The sequence below is a fragment of the Sander lucioperca genome, chromosome 7 (genome assembly GCF_008315115.2).
Source record: "Sander lucioperca isolate FBNREF2018 chromosome 7, SLUC_FBN_1.2, whole genome shotgun sequence".
In the NCBI taxonomy this organism is placed as follows: Eukaryota; Metazoa; Chordata; class Actinopteri; order Perciformes; family Percidae; genus Sander; species Sander lucioperca.
In genome coordinates this window covers 7,073,011-7,093,367 of record NC_050179.1, presented here as the reverse complement: position 1 = coordinate 7,093,367, position 20,357 = coordinate 7,073,011, and the positions used below count along the sequence as shown (strand labels likewise).

At 40.0% G+C, this 20,357-nt stretch overlaps 1 long non-coding RNA gene across 1 annotated transcript; it reads right to left on the bottom strand.

Moving 5' to 3' along the window:
- Window positions 1-1,178: 1,178 nt before the first annotated feature.
- On the bottom strand, window positions 1,179-19,805 carry LOC118495425. Its single transcript, XR_004897838.1, has 2 exons — window positions 19,734-19,805; window positions 1,179-2,079 (listed from the first exon to the last, which is right to left on the bottom strand). It is a non-coding gene; the product is annotated as an uncharacterized LOC118495425 (long non-coding RNA).
- Between the last annotated feature and the right edge of the window lie 552 nt (window positions 19,806-20,357).

Genomic DNA, 20,357 nt, shown 5'->3' with positions numbered 1-20,357 from the left:
ATTCATGCTTTTTTGATTTTTATCCGATTCATCGATTAATCGAAAAAATAATCGACAGATTAATCGATTATTAAAATAATCGTTAGTTGCAGCCCTAGAGGCTATTGAAGCACAGAAATCTCCAGCTGTTTACAGCTTAGCTTGCTCATTCACATGCAATTTTAAATCACATGAATGCTATAGGAATCAGGCAGTAGGAATGAACTCTCTTGTAGGTGATTGTCAGTGAACAAGGTGTTCTACTGGTGCACCTTCTAATTATCATCCCCATCTCCCTGCTAAACCCTGTGTCTTTGGATAAGTTCGGAAAGGACATGGCTGTCCATTACACTTTCATCTTAGATAGAACCCCAAAGATACAATAGGCTGACTACAATTCGGTCATCAGAGCAGGAACACTGCTGTCTGCTGTATACAGAGATCACGGGAAATGTGACACAAGTGTCTTCCTGCTTCCTCACATGGCATGCAGGCCTGCTGCCCAGAGGCCAGGGGGAAATGACAGTCCTTAGTGTTTGTGTCTGTGAATCGTAAACTACTTAAGACTTTGAGAAAACATGTTGAGTTGGTCCAATTAAAAAAGTAATGACTTAATAGAGGCTATTTACAGCACAAAACCTGGAGAAATGCAGGGCAAGCCCTGGAGGAGGTAACGGAGTTTTCTGTTTTGCCTGCACTCGCCTCCTTTTTCTCTTCCTTCCCACATCCCTATCTAGTCCATCTTTAGACCTTCGAATGAGAAGGAATAAAGGGAAACACTGCTTTCGTGATCATAACCTACAGAAATGATAGGCCAAACTATGTTGCCCAAGCTGCAGCTAATAATTCATAATTATCTTCAAAATGCCCACCTTTCTACAAATTATGATTTCATCAACTGAAAGGTTCCTGTCAGCAGAAGAATCTGCAAAGCCTTTTGGAGTGGAGCCACTGATGCCCTTTAACCCTTTGCTTTGTGTTTTCATCGGTGCTTTTAGCCACGCCTAAACCAACTTTTAATCACCCCAAAACCGTCATGCCCTCTGCCTCCATCAACAAGGTCACAGAAGAATGTGCAGGTAACAAATGCACCAAAATCTGTTCAGTGAAAGAATAGCCAGAAGTTGAAACCTAATTAACAGCAGCTCAAACCAACCACACACCCAACACTTCAACAAAGCAACTCTGCAAGAGAAGGATTATGCTTAGAGTGCTAAACAGGCCATGAAATTAGGTAGAAATCCATTAACCGGTGGAGTCATTGTAGTCTTTACCTTCCCTTTAGTGTCTAAGTGTCCCATTTGTAATGCTATTACTTCAGCTCTGTGAATCAGGGATTACATTTATGAAATTCACAACAAGTACAAAGTCATTGACTCATTTTCCAATCCCATTTTTCAGCATTTACAATGACAGTTATATAGTGACATAAATACTCCACAATAACAACAATCTATTTTATTTAAACCTGTCTGTATAAAGTGGCTTTTTTTGGTTTATTTTGTAATGCTGTATGGTTCTTCAGCTTTCTATTTACTCTTAGTCTTTAGTAAGAAAACATCCTCAGCGTCTTGTTCTTCTTTCTGTAAACAGGCTCCACAGCTTAAGACTGATCATAAATGCAAGTTAGATACAATATTGTGTGGTCTTAATCCTGACAAGTCAGCACGACATCCTGAGATCAGACAGTCGTTCTGTCCCCTGGGACGGACTTAACTCCTGTGGTTTTGGATCCTGACAACTCAGTTGAGCTAAAAAAGATCCAGGGACTGTGTTCCTGCACGGTAACAACTGGCATCAAAGGAAAAAGGGGTAAGGGGGCTCTGATAATAATGGAAAGTGTTTTGACATCCAGGTTTAAGTAATTATTGGATTTAGATAAGAGGGGAATTCCATCCGATGTGAGGTAAAACAAACAAAACAGGAGATTGCACATTATTCCACCAACAGCAGAAGTCCCACTGTAGCCCCGGGGCGGGAGTAGCACACTCACATTACATCATGGATCACACGTGGAACAATGGAAAAATGCATGTTGGTACAGTGCTGTAGGGCCTTGTAGCCTCCCTGCAGGGTCAGCATCAGGGCAGAAGGAATTTACTGCACAGGAGAAAAGTAAATGTATGTAGTTTGTTACATTTTTTAAGTCTTAAGTGAAAAACTTTTTTTAAAAGTGAGAAAACTAATGTATTATGGGTGAATATATATGTAGCCATGAAATGCTCTGTTCCTGACACCAAACCAACTGTGACTCAACTTGTTCCACATCCTCTGCATCTGTGTTCTCTAATTAAAAATGTTACAACAAAATGTAACATGTAATCACGGCCTGGAAAGCACTGGTCTTTTTTTCCAGATGCAGGTGGAAACAAATTCTATTAAAGTAAACTCTGTGTTTCAACAAGCAGATGCAAAGACTACATACACAATTAAGTAAGCAAAATCCTATCGTGCAAAATTGCATGATTACTCTCCAAGCTGTACATTTACCGATCATTTTGCCAGGACTACTGTATGTTTCACAATGAACATCCAGGTAGAGCTCACCTCTAAGACTAGAGTTCCTTCATTATTTCAGTTAACGGTGCAGTAGGTAAGACTTATACAACTAACTTTCTGTCATATTTTCTGAAACTGACGCTATGTTCGAGTAGAACTACATGAAGCAGGTCATTTAAAAAAAAAAATCCAGCTCCTCTGTCACCACCTACAGCCTGTAGTGCGATTTGCAAAGATCCACCGCTCCCTGTTCAGATGCACCAATCACTGCTCATGCACACACATTCATTCTCCCTTGAGGGGGGAGTGGCTTAGGAGACCGTTTTGGGCTTTAGTGGAAAGGGGGGAGGGACCGAGAAGTTGTCGATGTTCAAATTTTTTGGCTAAGTCCTGGATCTTCACAATCCTACCTACAAAACCTTTAACCAGCAGATAGTAGCCTAAAGCAAAGTACACAGTGTATAACTTGTTAACACCTTCTGCTAGTTTTTGCTAGCTAGCTGTTACCATGTGGGATATAGCTTGATTAACCATACTAATTGAGAAGTTTAATTATTCTATTCCCATGGATTTTTTTATAAACAACTTATTCACTTTAAACCCTGTTTGCACACAGCCAACAACATGGGCTCAAATTTTCAAAGTACCTTTCCTAATTAGTTTACTTGAAAAATAGCTAAGGTCACCACGTATTCACATTTCACACTGTATGTATTTGACAAATTATTGGATTTATTTGGCAAATGAATGCATTAGGTCTGCTTATGATGTGGTAAAAGGTTAGTTTCTATCTGCATATAACATGGTCAACACAGCATGAGCAGATAACCTCTATGTATATTTCCATTTTTCCCCCGTTATTTCCCGTTAATTCCAATAAGTCTCCGTTAATTCCCATGGAAAGTTAAAAATATAGAAAAATATTCCCGTAATTTTGCAACCCTAATCAGGGTTGCCGCAGGGGGAGACAAAGTGCACTCCCTGCCCTTTGACCTTGTGCTTAAAGGACATTAGAGGTAATGATACCTCTTCAGACATCACAAGAAATCACTGCTCTCAGAGCCGCAGCTTGTCAACAGGCAAGCCAGGCAACTGCTTGGGGCCCCAGGCCGTTAGGGCCCCCCCCGAGGGCTGACAAACATTACTCTACAGCAATGTCTCAAACGCAACCCCCCTCCCCTTTAAACAAACAAATGACTTTTTTCAATGACATCTGAAGGGGCCCAATGTCATTCCAGTCGAAACATGATAGAATTTTTTTCAATTTAGAGTCCAAGTAAAATGAAGAGGAGTTATCCTTCTGGGAGTGAAAAAAAGAAAGAGAAAAAATAAGGATGAGAAGAAAAGAAAGCAAGACAGTGGCAAGTGGAGCAGATAATGAAGATTAAGTTGTGTAACAGTAACTGTCTGAAGGCTGTTTATTTAACCTTAACAATGAGGGAGACATCTAAATAACTTAGCTAGCTAGTACTAATGTTAGACTAATGGCGTTTATTCTTTCACGTTTTTTGTGAGCTAGTAGCCCTAGTAGACCTAGCTAGTAGAACAGGAGACTCCAGCCTGGAGTGCGGGTCCATCTTGCTCCTGTCCCAGGAGAGACTTTCAGGACTGCATCTCATTTCGATAGAGTGAAATGTGCAAAGGTCTTGAGATCTGGAGGACATAGTGGTGACAGCCAAGGTCCATGAGCAGCATTTGTAGAATTTAGAACATAATGGTGACAAACTCTGAGTGGCCCCCTAGGAATTCTTGCCTAGGGCCACAACAGACCCTATAATCGCCACTGACTGCTCTGTTACCCACAGACATTATTCCTCTCATACCAAGCAGCCCTCAAACTAATCTCCCTCCATCCTAATTACAGAAACACAGTGTAAGCAAACGTGCAAAGACCCTCCTTCCATCACACTTAAAAATATATGACCCATAAAAGCCCCGGTGAGTATCTCTTTCTGTCTGAAACACCTCAATTTCTTTTCCTTTTCCCTGAGGACCTGTGTGGTGGTTATGTGTTTATTGAGAGAATATAGCTTTACAACTGCCAGTGAGCATTTTGGGGTTTAGTGATACACATCAATCACTTTTTTGTGGTGTGAACCTGTTGCTGTATCTGGACATAGCTGAAGATTCTGATGAGATATACTCTCCACAACAGCATTTCATGTTTTGTCTTATTTGACTGCTGTCATGCTTTGGATTTCAACACATGTTGAAGTGATGTGGATGGGGCTGTAGTAAGAGCGATACTTTCTGCATTTAAAGAGTCTGGAAGGTGGTTTCTTCTTTGTAGCCTGACATGACAAATTAGTACAGAGTATGGCATTCCCTTTACTGAGTAGTAGCAGGCCCTGGATGCTACTATAAGTTTGCCAGAGTATTAGTTAGTCTTCGTCCTCAAAGCATAAAGCATAAATCTAACGTTGTGGAAAGTCAGGCTTCCAAACTGGGGTTAGAATAAATTCTGATCTTACATTTTTCTTATCATACTGCATTACACACTACACTAACCCTACAAGGGCTAACTTGCTTAACACTGCTATACAAGCAGGCCGCTCCATTATTTAGATGTCTTCTAAATGGATCAACTGGTGAGGATACTGCCTTTTTACCCTGGGATACATACAATAGTTATCACATGCACATTTAAGTCCTTTTGTCATTGCTCTCGTTTTAAAAAAACTCTAGACCCGTTTCTATATATATTGTTGCCATATCTTTAATGTCACAATGTTGAATGTTCATGTTAAATGTGGCCAAATCTATAAATAATGAGGTAAACATATTTAAAAGAAATCCCTGTGAGCCAAAACCTCAGATTTCCCATACTGTTCTGAACACTCCGGTCTCCGGTTTTTCTACTCTTGGCTCTGTATGATGTCATACCGAGCCTGTTTTCTATATATTGTCATCTGCTCCATGCAGGCACACTACAGCAGTGTTTACGTTACATACCCTGCCACATGTAGCTACATACTAAGCCAGGGAAAGCTGTAATATTTGGTGTAGAAGCCTTTTTTTGGTGATTTTTCACAGTATAAAGTCCTGCTATATGCAACAGACTGTACAGAGGCAGCGACAGCAGAGCACAGATGCGGACTCTCCGGAGATCTGGAAACACTGACCGATCAGAGCAGACTGGGCTTTTTCGGAAGGGGGGCTTAAAGAGACAGGGCTCCATGGAGCGTCTCAGACAGAGGGTGAATACAGGTGCAGCAGCCATGGGCAGTATGAGAAAGATAAAGCATTTTTGAACATTAGACATGTAAAAATGTTCTAGTAGAAAGACAAAACACAAGTATGAAACTGGAAACTGTATATAATAGGTCTCCTTTAAAACGGACTTGAAAAGATTGACAGGCATAGTGACAGTAATTTAGGGGGCGGGGCTTAACAAATGGTGAATTGTCCTGGTGGTCCAGGAGGTCTATATGAAACATAGAGTTACAGTGTTTCCCACACTATTAGGGACCCAAAGCCCGTTGCTGCAAAGCCTGGCATCACCACACACCATAAGTTCACCTGGAAGTTAAGTCTGTTTTTCTCTGCTGTTGTTTTTTCACATAGAACCGGGCTGGTTAAAGTTAACTTAACTAACGTTATGTTGGGGTCTACTGTAACAAACGCTAATGTTTACTAATGTGAGCTATCGTAGGTAACGTTAGGCTCAATGTGAAAAAACAATGGCAGAACGAAACAGTCTTACTTGCGGTTTGGGAGTTCCAGGTGAACTTGTGAAAGCTGTTGCCGTAGATACAATATATGGTAATTGCAGAGGCTCACTGCGGTCAAGCAGTCTTGCACAGAGAGGAGGCGGCGGCAGGGCTATTCCCAGACGGGTTTGAATGTAAACAGAGAGAGAGAGCGAAGGACAAGGGGACTGCGCTACAATGAAATCCATTTGTATCCATTTTAAATAGTAAAAAAAAAAAAAAAAGACGTTGATATTGTGGCAGGCCGTCACAAATAAATCAATGTATGGGAAATACTGCTTATTGTTGTTTTCTGTTTCTTGTTATCTAGAGCCCAATATGACTGTAATTCCTCCTCATGCTCCTCTTCTATCTGTAATAGCCGCAGAGAAAAGTTGGTGACCAGTGCACTACAGAGAGCAAACAGTGTTATCCAGCCTCCTCCAGACCTGGCGGCATGCGTCCCTGATAGCATCTGTACTCTATCAATGACAGACAGGGTGTGGTGTGGCAGATTCAAGGGTTTAGGAGTTTGTATGTGTAAATCGTGATGGATGTGGGGCAGTTGGTGATGGGATGTAGGGGGGCCTGCCGGCTGAACAAACACTCAAGGTGATCTGTAAGAAATGGAATGGAAATGGCCGGCAATAACCTTACTTCACCTATACTTTGGAGTATTTGTGAATGGGACCAGTGTCGCTGTGTAATGTCTGCAAATAACTGCAAAACCTCACACAATAGCATTGCTTAAAACACTTTTCAGAGTATTACAAGCATTTGAGGACACATGTACAGTTGTGTTCAAAATAATAGCAGTCCAACATCACTAACGTCATAAATCAATTTTTTTGGTAGAAGTGATGTTTCTACATGGCAAATAATTTACTAGTAAGTGTTGTAGAGTTATAGAAAACCAACAGACCCAACAGTCATGACATGCATGCTGCTCATTCTGTGTAATTGAATCTGTAATTGAAAGGAGCATGTTCAAAATAATAGCAGTGTTGTATTCAATTAGTGAGGTGATTGATTCTGTGAAGAAACAGGTGTCAATTATGGCCCATATTTAAGGAAGGAAGGAAGCAAATGTTGTGCATGCTGGTTATAGTGCATTTCACACTGAAATACTGAGCAAAGTGGGTCGTTCCAGACATTGCTCTGAGGAACAGCGGACTTTGATTAAAAAGTTGATTGGAAAACATATAAAGAAGTGCAGAAAATGATAGGCTGCTCAGCCAAAATGATTTTAAATGCCTTGAAATGGCATCCAAAGCCTGAACAACGTGGGAAAAAACGGTCAACTACCATTCGAATGGATTGAAGAATAGCCAAAATGGCTAAGGCTCAACCAATGATCAGCTCCAGGAAAATCAAAGAAGACTTAAAGTTACCTGTGAGTACTGTTACGATCAGAAGAAGGCTATGTGAAGCAAAGCTATCAGCTAGAAGCCCCCACAAAGACCCATTGCTGAAAAAAAGACATGTACTGAATAGGTTGAAATTTGCCAAAGGACACACTGACTGGCCAAAGGAGAAATGGCGCAACATTCTGTGGACTGATGAGAGCAAAATTGTTCTTTTTGGGTCTAGGGGCTGCAGACTGTTTGTCCGACGACCCCCCTACACTGAATTCAAGCCACAGTTCACTGTGAAGACAGTAAAGCATGATGGTGCAAAAATCATGTTATGGGGAGGTTTCTCATACTGTGGTGTTGGGCCTATTTATCGCATACCAGGGATCATGGATCAGTTTCAATACATCAAAATACTTGAAGAGGTCATGTTGCCTTATGCTGAAGAGGAAATGCCTTCGAAATGAGTCTTTCAACAAGACAATGACCCAAAACACACCAGTAAGCGAGCAAAGTCTTGGTTCCCGATGAACAAGACTGATGTTATGGAGTGGCCAGCCCAATCCCCAGACCTCAATCCCATAGAAAACGTGTGGGGTGATATCAAAAATGCTGTTTCTGAGGCAAAACCCAGTAATGCAGAGGAATTGTGGAATGTAGTTCAATCGTCCTGGGCTGGAATACCTGTTCACAGGTGCCAGAAGCTGGTTGACTCCATGTAACACAGATGTGAAGCAGTTCTCAGAAATAATGGTTATGCAATTAAATATTAGTGCAGTGATTCAAAGTAAAGCAAACCCTTGAGACATGTTTCAGTTTATACAACAAATGTTTGAGTTTGTAAAGAAAAACGCCTAATATTCCTTTTCTTCTTTCTTCACTTTCTGTAAAGATATAACACAAACTTGATCAATTTTGGTCATGTTTTGATTTGGAATTGAATGTGCAGTGTTCCCAATGCATTGATATTATGGAATTAAAAGCTATTCTAAGGATTTTGAGCATTATTCACTTTTTTTACACACACTGCTATTATTCTGAACACAATTGTATATACGTTTATGCCTTTTTGTGATATACATAGAATAGAACATATTGTACATATTGTAATTATTCTATTGTACATTATATTGGGTGCATATAGTAGCTTCTCCAGAATTCCAAATCAGGTTTAAGGAGTTAAATCGGATCTTATCTGGAGTATATTTTTTAAAATGTATTTATTGAACAATAAAACAGATAATTAGGGGCATTTAGCTTTAATTCAAATTTTAGATGGATAGGAAACAGCAAATTAGGAAAATAATTGTAAAAAACAGACTAATTAAAAAGGAAATATTAAAATAATAAGATCGTACTCAGACTTCTGACAATAATTCTTAAAGAAAGAAATATAACTCTAATCTCAGTTGTCATAAAAATATAATCGCAACAGTATTACCAATGCTTCCCACCAAACCAAATGATGTAGGTCAACCTGTGTGTTGTTAAGATCATTTGCAGATCAATCTATTCTGGGCAGGCTTTGCTTCTCAGCCAGCGACTGTCATAATGATAATCCCAGGCCTGTAATCTGTAGGACTCAGATTCCCAACAGTGCCACAGTCTGTACTTGCAGCTCCCTGAGCGGGCTCTGACACTTGTCTTCAGCGAGCACTTCTGCCTCGGCTTTTGATCTACTCTTCAATTACACCATGTAGCAATCATCTTCGCATCCCAAAGATGGTGATTGAAGTTAAAAGGATTCACACTGATAATTTACCAACAAACTCAGCTATGTTAGGCAGCCACATTTCAGAAAGCTGATTTTTAAGGGATTTTATAACTTTGCTATTTTTGATCCTTAAATCTATCATTTATTTTTCCGGTTAATTTCCATGCCCTACAGTAGTACCTGTACTGGGCTACATACTGTAACACGCAGAGCTATAAACAACACTGTGTGTTTTGGTTTATGATGACACCCTCAGATTTACATGACAGCTAAGTGCTTGGAAATGGGGCCCCTGTTCTGAACATCCACAAGCCTTCCTTTATGTGACAGGTTTTTCCAAAGGTGCAAAGGTGAAGAATGACTGACTTGAAATCTATTGAAAAAGTCAGACCTCTTCTTGAGGGAAACACTAGAGAGTTTAACATACAGACATATATACAACAGATGACAGGATTAGCACCTTTGTAGGTATTGCAAAAGGATTATGAAATGGGTGATCCTGCCATTGGTTCCCATGTTCAACTTTAAAGGAAAAAAATCTATTTCTTTTACAACATAAGTATTATTTTTAAGTTCATGATATGTTTATGTAAAGCCTACTTGCTGAGATAGGGGACAGTGATTGCTCAAAACAGTCTATGAAACCCACTGGACAGGCTTAATACAAGTCCAGTTAAACTAAATTATCTGAAGCACTTTTCTGAAACTGAAAACACAGTTGATTTTAGGAATATTATACCTCCGCAGTCAGCTGGTCATACTTTAACACAGAATATGTCAAAATTAGCTACCAAGGGCCCATTCTAAAGGCTTTGAGAACAATGGCCTTCTTTTGACACAACATGTCCTTTGCATCTTTCAGTATCACATAATCCATTGTGGGCTGTGGCTGTTATTTAAAGCTCCATTGTGTAATGTTTTGAGTTGATTTTTAGCAAAAAACCCTTTGTTCTTTCACAAATATGTGCTCATTCATGTATAATTACTTACACCAACCATCAAAGTAATCAAAGAAGCAACACTCACAGACAAAGTCGTACTTCTTGGAATAATATAGCCACCGTAGGAGCTTAAATGCGATCGGAATGGGTGGGGCTAGAAAGTAATATTCAGTTGGTTGCCATATACAATTTCAACACTAGATGGGAGAAATTCTTACACAATGTAGCTTTAATGGACTGTAAAATCCTCGCCAGCTCACAGAGTCTGGAAATTTAATGTGACCACATCATATATACCAAATAGGGGTGTCACGATTCTCCAAATCCTTGATTCGATTCAATTTTCGATTCTAAGGTCATGGTTCGATTTGATTCTCGATTTTTACATCTTTTTTTTTTAAAGCACAGGTTGCTATGCCATTATTCGAATAATATTCGAAGATTTAATGCTCAAATGCAGCCTGTTATTAATATGTACTACACTACTCAGGCTTATGCATTGTCAATGCCACTATAAGCACGTGGTTGTTGTTACATATTCTGTCCACTAGAGGGACTTCTAACATTAGCCTGCCCTTGAAGGGGACCTACATCACAGCGCATTGCATTTCCGACACGCCGCTCTCTGTTTACATTCATTTCCCACCACGAGCACACAGCGACACAAATCAACAGAGAACTCTGTAATAAAACATTATCTAACAAGTGTAGTGAAGCAGCTAACGGCGCTCGGTTAGCACAATGATATCATGTTAGAAAGCAGAGCCTAAACGATTTGTCAAAAAATAAAGTAACAAAAGTGTGAGCTACAATGCTAACAGCATTGACAACTAAGCCAAACGGTGCTGTCACTGCTATCGAACGTTGTCACTCACTGGAAATCCAAAATACTTCCACTCCGGAGGGGGTTCAAGTTCTGTCGATGGGTCTCCTGCATCTGCAGCTGCCATGCTATCTTTTGACTGGCTGTACCTAAGTTAGAGGAGTTTGACTCACAGCACTTCAACACGTGTGTGTTTTTTTTCCGCTTGACAAGCCGACCGGACGTGACATGGGGGCGTGGCAGCATAGCACCTTAAGATTAGAATATTCTAAGTTATACTGCTTGTGCAGTTTTGATCCAAAAAAAAGCATAAAAAAAAGAGCCATTTATTTCCATACCTCTAACACATAACCATACGGTCCACCATTGTTGTGTTTAATCCAAAGACTAAATCTTTGTTGGATGTGCTCAATCCTCCATATCATCCACAGCCACCATTATTCTGAGCTGTTCCTATTTATAGTCCATTAAACATTGCCACCAACAGTCTATGGATAAAGAATAAATCCATGGGATTAGGATGATTCAGCACTTTAAGTGGGCTTTATAAGTGCTTGTTGAGCGGTAACCCCAAGTAATCAATGCACAAGACAAAACGGCTTTAGTTTCAGAGATTGGGAGGGATGAATCGCATGATGAACACTCACAATTTTTGCTATAATGAATGGAAACTCAATGTTTGTGCTTCTGAGGGGCGATTATGAGATTTATCATTTGACCACAAAGAGAATGCAATCCTGGGCTGCTGAGGAGCTGTGACTTGGATACCAATATTTTCTTTTGTATATCTGTTATTTATTACAACAGATTAAGCAAGTTTTAACAGAAAATGTAATTAAAAGGGAGCATATGGGGATATTTCCATGACCACCAACTGATTAAACTATTAACAATAAACCTAAAAACATTGAGATTTCAAGGATATTTTTATTTTATTTTATGTGTTTTTGCTGATACCAAGTGGACAGGACTCCACATTAAACTGATATTTCTGGATAATTTCCTTGTTAATCATTAAAGTATTCTATGCCATATTTGTGTTCAGGGGTGTCGGACTGGGGGTGGAAAGGGGACTCTTGAATAAAGTACTTCAAAGCAATACTTGAGTAAAAGTACAAGTATCTTACCAGAATGACTTTGGCAGAAGTTAAAGTCTCCTTTTAGAATATTACTTGAGTAAAAGTCTTAAAGTATCTGATATTTACTGTACTTAAGTATTAGAAGTAAAAGTAAAAGTAAAACGTTATCTTCATCACCACTGTCGTCAGGGTGGTCATCGTCTGTTACCATGGCGGCAGAGCCTGCACCAGGTGCTTCCATGACACTACCAATCATTATGCTTCCTCCTCTTCTTCTTTAGTTTTGGCGTATGTTTTTTTTTTTTGCCGCTTGGCAGCAAACAGGCATTAGGTCACCAAATGGAATGGAGCGTGCATTATCTTGGCAATTTAGGAGCAACGATTCGCCAGACCTGCTTTTTTCCAGTGTAACAAATTTCTTCTGATATTTTGTAGTAACGAGTAACTTAGATGTTTAGGGGAAATGTAGTGGAGTAAAAGTATACATTATATTTAGGAAACGTAGTGGAGTAAAAGTAAAAGTTTCCAGAAATATGAATAACGATGTAAAGTACAGATACGTGAAAATTCTACTTAAGTACAGTAGCAAAGTATTTGTACTTCGTTACATTACAACACTGCTGAGTACCGAGGGCCCTAATGTGATATAAAGCACAAATATATGCTAGAATGAATAGCTGTGGATGTGGGGAGGGGCCCATAGAGAATGCTTTTCTACAGGGCACAGAATTTTGTGCTAAGCCCCTGTTTGTGTTAGGTATTATTTCAACCACTAAAGAGCAAACAGGCAAAGCTTAGCAAAAAAGTTACAGTGTATATGTCAATGTGTCAACCCCCTTATTTGTCTACTCTTTCCTTCCATCCATCAACGTGTCGTAACAGGTTTTCAAGAAGAAGTGAGGAACAAATAAGGTGGAGCATTGTTTTATAGTTTAAAGAATAAACCACCTGTGGCGGTCTTTTGTCATTTGTGAGTTCAGAATATTCTCAAGGCCTCAAAGCTGAGGTCTAGACCTGCTTTGAAGTCTCAGAGAAGCTCATTGTGAGAGATGGGAACAACCACTCCAATCCGCCTTGGGTTATTTATCCAACTAAAGACTGGTATTTTTAAGAGCATTACAGGATGACAATACAAGGGAAAAACCAAGAAAAGAGAGATCAGAAAACCTTCAACAAATTAGGAATTTGTAAACCATTAAAACATCTGCTTTTGTATGCAGAGACTCCAGCAGATTAGTGTCCCAGCCCACCTGGGGTTGAAACCCTTGTCACATCTTTAAACATCTCAAAGAAAGTTCCTCTCGATTCTTTTGGCGTTTCTCATGGAAACTTGCATGGCACAAGTAAGACTGAAAAGGGGGAGAGACCAACTCAGATGTCAGTGATTTGACCCTTGACTCCTTGCTGGCCGTGGGCAGTCAATCAGAGTCTGCCATTGTGAAAGAGGAAACCTATAATTTTTCCTCTCAGAAACAAAAGATAAATGAACCAACAAGCCTGTTGGTTTTCTTCCACTCATCTGTGTATTGAGGTTCCTACTTTGTTGTTTATGTCAAGGTTTTTTTTTAGCAACACGTTTTGCTGGTCTCTTTGTGGCTGTGAAGCTATGGATTAGCACTGACGAGCGTTGGATTACAGAGTCCCTGCTGGGATGTCAAAGGGCCACGCTGGCTCCTTTCACCTCCGCCCTCAGTGGAGCAGAGCATCAGTGGCAGGGGTTACCTACCATCAATGATGTGCTTCAAAGAGTTTAGAGGGGCTTTCCCGCATTCAGGGTCACTATTGACCTGCAGCAGCACCCCCATTCCCATGAATTACGCCCAAGTTATATCTTGGCGAGCCCACACAAAAGGATCCCCAATAGAAATCTGGATCCAAACAATGGAGGCTATAGGCACAACGAGAACCACCGTGCAGTTTAGACCTTTGACCACAGGGAAGTGATGTGTGAATGATGCAAACTACAAAAATAAAAAATTAAAGAATTGTTGATTAAAGTTAACAAAAGATACTTGGTTTGACATTGCTATAGTTTGATTAAAACATACAGTATGAGTTTTCTGAAAGTATATATATATATATATATATATATATATATATATATATATATACATATACATATATATAAAGCTCTGTTGATATCCAGACCAAAACTTTGATAAATAAGAATATTAGGATGGATATAGTCAAGATGAGGACTCAAAACAAGCTAATGTTAGAAAGTGGGACCCTGACCAACATGGACACTAATGGGCTGATGGAAGACAAGATCATTTCCAAAATTTCGGACCAGACCTCCGCCAACTGTGCCATGATAGAGCAACATGTGGAAATGTAGCCTAACAATATGCAAACCAGACGAACTAAACTATAATCCACATCCACGATAACCAACCAAAAGGCAGCTCTTAAACTAAAGCTGTACAATTTGGAAAGTAGGTCGAAATAACCCTAGTTTCACAGGTTTACCTTAAAAAGGCTGGAGGTCAGCACCCCCGTCACATCATCCTTCATCACATCCATTCATCTCAGTGTACCGCCAAGTTTATTTTAAATCATGAAACTTGTCCATAGACGAAAGTGTCCTCATACACAATGACCTACAAGTCATAACAATTTTCTTATTTCATACACTTCCAAATTTGCATGCATTTTTAATGCCAATATAAAAGTGTCTGGGTCTGTATCAGCATGGCGTTAAGGAACTTGCAGTCAGCACAACTGAAATTGGAAACAGATAGCTAAAAGGCTTCAGTTATGAATTTTGATTGACACTCTGGCACATAGCTTATCGAAGTGTATTCGCTGGCTGTGGAATAGTTGTTTTCATCAGATCAAGTATTTTTCATGTCTTTATCAAGACAAGTTAGTATTTCAAAGCAATCAATTCTATTTTCATCAACTCTGTTATAATATTTAATGAGTGAATGAAGACACGGTCATATTACAATGCAATAAATATAGCTAAAAGTTTGCGTCCATGTGTCTTGCCGTGTTAAATTCAGGTGCTTGCGTGCATGGCTTTGCATAGCATGACTCGTGGCTTTTTGCCAGATGTCCCAGAATGCACCTGACTAACAAGTAGCCTTTAAGCAGTGGAGATGCCAAGGGAGGGTTTTTTTCTCATGCTGGTGCGCTCGGCTAGACCGATAATTTTGGGACTGTGGCCAAAGATTTTTGAGGGAATATGAGAGGGCAACCTCCTGCAATCAGGCAGTGTCGGTGACCACTCGAGTGCAACGCAAAGGCGAGCTGCCACTCAAAATGCCGCCAAATCATTCCTTAGAAGTAGAGTCCTGATGAGCTGTTGATATGCGTGTGTGGGTTTGCATGTGTGTGAGTGTGTGTTTCATAGGCCCAGGGAAAAGGCTGAACAAGCAAACAGCTGCTACACATATTTTCGTGGAAACAACCCACTGAAGAGAAATGAGGAGGCGATTACAACTTGCTGTTCATAACTTTAAACCAAAATGGCTTTAATTCTGGTTGACATATTGAACCCCAGTCATTTTTAAGCTCTTCACAAAATTTGTTTGTTAGGAATGTCATCATTTAATTTTTTTAATGCGATTTCATATTTGATGCATATCCAGTTTACTGCATGTCTAAGCATGTGTTAATGTGACCACACTGGTCAATTATAAGTAGTTGTAAGCCACTACTGCCCTCTATGTGTTACATAGGTAACTACAGTCTCCACATTTGAACAAATTCAGCATACTAAACATGCTACAGTGTGGTAGGGCTTTTACTGTATATGCTGCTACATCGTTGCAATATACCCATTCCAAAACAAAAGCTGATCAAACGCTGTACACTCACCTGGGGGGTTTCTTTTAAAAAATACATTAAGGCTCAACAGTGTTCCAGTTTGAGAGGAGACTCCCCGCAGTGGACTTTCAATGTCCATTAGCACACTGCTAAAAGCCTTTCCAAATGTATCCAAAAGACGTTTGGATTACTGCAACAGTCTTTTTACCAGTAAGAAGGAGCTTTACCGTCTCCAGGCTGTTCAGAACTCTGCTGCAAGGCTTTTAACTCACATTAACAAAAGAGCACACATCACACCTGTTTTAGCAGCACTTCACTGGTTACCAGTCCAGTATAGAATTCAATTTAAAATCCTGGTCCTTACGTTTAGAGCCCTGCACGGTCAAGTTCCTCCATACATCTCTGACTTGATACAGCTTCATACTCCCACCCGTAGTCTGAGGTCATTAGGTCAGAGGCTATTAGTGGTTCCCTGCACTCAGTTTAAAACTAGAGGGGATCGATCATTCCAAGCAGTGGCTCCTAGGCTGTGGAATGTCTTGCCTCCCTCTCTACGCTGTGTGAATTCTGTCGAATCGTTTAAAAAGCAATTAAAGACACTGCTATTCAAGCAGGCTTTTAGTTAGTTGAGGGGTTTTTATGGTTGTTTGTTATGTTTTCTATGTTTGTATTTTAATTTGTTGTATTGTATTACATTTTATTATGAAGCACTTTGTGATTTTTATCTGTGAAAGGTGCTATACAAATAAACGTTACTTACTTACTTACTTGTATGGACAGGCAGTGGGCATACAGACATAAATTGAAGCTCCTCTTTTCGACCCTGATGCTGTGCCCATACCCCCTGTTGCTCCTCTCTGTCTCCCCAAGCAGGTCCTCCCATTCATTTGGCTCATTTGAATTCCAACATGGGAGACCTCTGATGAGCCGGGTGAACTGTCACACTACACGACGAGACTGCTAATTAATCACAGCAACTGTACACATTGCCTCTGTGGTGTTGACTTGTGAACATAAATCTGCCAGTTTTCATCTAATGAGTTGGATGCACCTGTCTGAAGCCAGTAATTACACAAAGCGACGCTCGCAGACATATATCAGAGGGAGTTTTGCTTTGCCGTCTTATTTTATGTTTTTAACCGTTAATTACTGAGTAGCTTTAGTGTTCAGCCTGAGAAGCGGTATGTACAGAGTAGAGACAATAATAAACACACATTTGGTTTATGCATGGACAGTTGTGCTTGTGTATTATGATTACAGTGGAAACAGAGCTACAGTTTCTGTATTATTTTTCTATGTACTTGGGCCTTCCATGAAAATAATATATCAATGGGACTTACTTGATTAAGTAAAGGTCCATCCATCCATTGGCAATTTTTCAAAATCCAGAAAATTGTTCTACAATGCTAACCACACATTTAGGGTATTTATAATACCAAAAATATGTGCCAACATTTAAATTATTAGTTTAATATTAGGAATATGAATTTATATTGATGTTATTTTTCATTTCCATACATGATTAAACATTTATATTTTTCTTTTGTTATTTTGGGATCATGATAAACAAAAGAGTCTTTGAGAAATCAGGTAATACCTTCAAAACCTGGATTTTTGAAAGATTGCCAGAAAAACAGACATGTAATGCTAATAGATGAGAGGCACAAACTGGGACGTACACCCTACCTCATCTATCTCACCTACTGTGTCTAGTACCAGCTCTCATCTGTCCATGTTTACCCTGGAGGTTTCCTGGACATCATATGACTTCCTCTGATCACTTCCTCCACCTGCAGAGTTTCTCCCTGGTGATTTAAGCCACTCTGGCATTTCTCCCGCTTCTGCCCTTGTTCCCAAACTGCGGGGGCCCTCCCTTTCTGCTCACCCCTCGCAACCTTCCTCCCTCCTTCACTTCTTTCCTCACTTTTAGATCCTCTCGCCCTTTTTCTTTCCTCCTCGATCATAGTTACACTCTGGCTCGCTTGCTCTTTTTCTTTACTCACACGCTCTCTCCTCCCTCCCTCCCTCCTCCACATCAGCTCACTCCATCTCCTAGCTCCCTATAAGAGAGCCCAGAGTTTGGCCTCGCTCCCCGTCTCTGCGTGTGAACTGTGTGTGCGGTGTTGGGATCCTGCCACTAAGGTTAGAGGAGGCATGCAGAAGACAAGAAGCCACTTCAAAGAATCTCTTGTGCACAGGTGTGAGGGCTATCCCACACCAGCAGATGCGATCACACACACACACACACACACACACACACACACACACACACACACACACACACACACACACACACACACACACACACACACACACACACACACACACACATCTGAGAGCTCAGCGGCTTGTGGTCGCAGGTCCCCGTCAAACATGAGGCTCCTTTGAAGGTCCCTCATGCTCCAGGCAATAGCTTTACATTACAAATATACACCCAACAGCTCACCCCTTCTGGCTTGGGTTTACACCCCAATGTAACACACACACACACACACACACACACACACACAAAAATATGTTTTTTGACAAACAACCACAGATGAGCTCCCATTAAGCTCATAAATTCAGCATTATATGTTTATGAAAGCCTGTATCAAACATCAAGAATAAAGAGGATACACACTCTTGTCCACCACAATTGCAGTAATGGCTCTCATTATGCTGTTCCATACAAAATAATTGCAGTTTGTGGTGAAGTCTCCTTTTTATGTAATTCAGACCATGTGCATGCATTGTCACAAAATTTAAGAAGTCTATTAGCTACAAAAATATAGTCTCCTTAGTTTATGACTGACTAAATAATTACAAGAGAGCTTTTATTATGAAGAGCATCATGCTTGGTGTCATGCGCTTTGCCTAAAACATAATAAACAGGCCTGCGTAATGCGTATGACAGTGGACTCTCTCGGCTTATACCATCAAATTGTTTGCATAAGGATAAACTGAAATGATGCTCAGCTGTTAAAACCATATGTGACATTAAAGGATTGTTATTGCGTGTGTTGTGGGTGTTGTCTGTTGCTGCTGCATTAGATGGCCATATGCTTTGAGTCAGTGTTTCCACTAACTTCATACTGCTTTCCAAAAAAACAATCGCACATACCAATATTATTAAAACATGTAATCGTTTTTAATTACATTTTGAAATTCTGTCTTGAAATTCAGTTTCCCTCTATGTGTTGCAGATGACTTAGGGTAGTTTTAGCTGAGTTTTTAGCGTAGCTCTATAGATGTAATTACGGTCGGTCCGCCACTTTGGTCCAGACTGAAATATCTCAACAATTATTGGATGGATTGTCATGACATATGCTACAGACATTCAAGTCCCCTTCAGGATGAATTGTAATAACTCTGACAATGTCATGTGTCCCTTTAGCAGAACAACATTTCAATTTAGTTCATGACAAAATACCTGCAAAACTAATGACATCCCCATCCGTCTCAGCTGGACTTTGTGTTTAGTGCTGATTAGCAAATGGTAGCATGCGAACAGGCAAAACTAAGATGACGAAACTTCCTCCCCCACCCATCCAGCTAGGCCATCCAATCCACATGGAACTGATCACAATTCAACAAACATTCAACAACTAGTATACTATATACTGATATTGCTGCTACACATAGAAGAAAGGTACTTTAACCACTTTTGAGCAGATGCTTTCATTTGTTTGCCAGTTTGCCAATGGTGTTTGACACAAGTTGGGTTTAATGAGGTTGTTTGTTTCATGCAGCTCAGAGGTTTGAAAGAGGAGAATGAGTTTGAGAGGTTTTTCTCCTGCCATGTGTTTGGTGTAGGCTATATACTTTGCTGCTCAGCATGGCCAGTAGTTTGAGCTGAACCAACTGACCTGCTCAGTGAGTAAACGTAGTGTTGTCCAGTTCTTACCTGATTCTATTCAGCCAGTCATACCACTCATACATCCACATCCATGGGGGTAAAACAGATCAGGTACTGCTGACAGAATGAGAAAGAGAGAATGATGAAGGAACAACGAAAAAATACACAATTCACAAAAAAAGCAGAATCAAAGCTGACTGGAATCTGCAATTTGTCTAAAGTTCTGTCTGTAGTAGAGGGTCCAAGGGCATGCTTACAATTTAGTTTGGAGCTTAATTTAGCCCCCCTCTCAACAAGCTGGCATGGCATGGTTGACACCACCGGATGCCTTAGGTCAGGGGTATCGAACTCAACTTCACTAAGGGCCACAATGGAAAATGAGAAACACATCAAGGACCAGTGTTGGGCAAGTTACTTCCAAAATGTAATACATTATAGATTACTAGTTACTGTCGTTTGAGAGTAATTAGTTATATTACAATATTACTGTCTCTGAATTGTAATGCGTTACACTACTTTTGCATTACTTTTGAGTTACTTTCACCAAAATAACAGGGGAAGTTTGATTTGGCAGCTAGCTTGTGAATTTCACCACCGGATCAATAAAGTCTCCTCTTTATCCACTTTAATACATCGTAGATTATTCATATTTTGTATAATTAATATAAATAT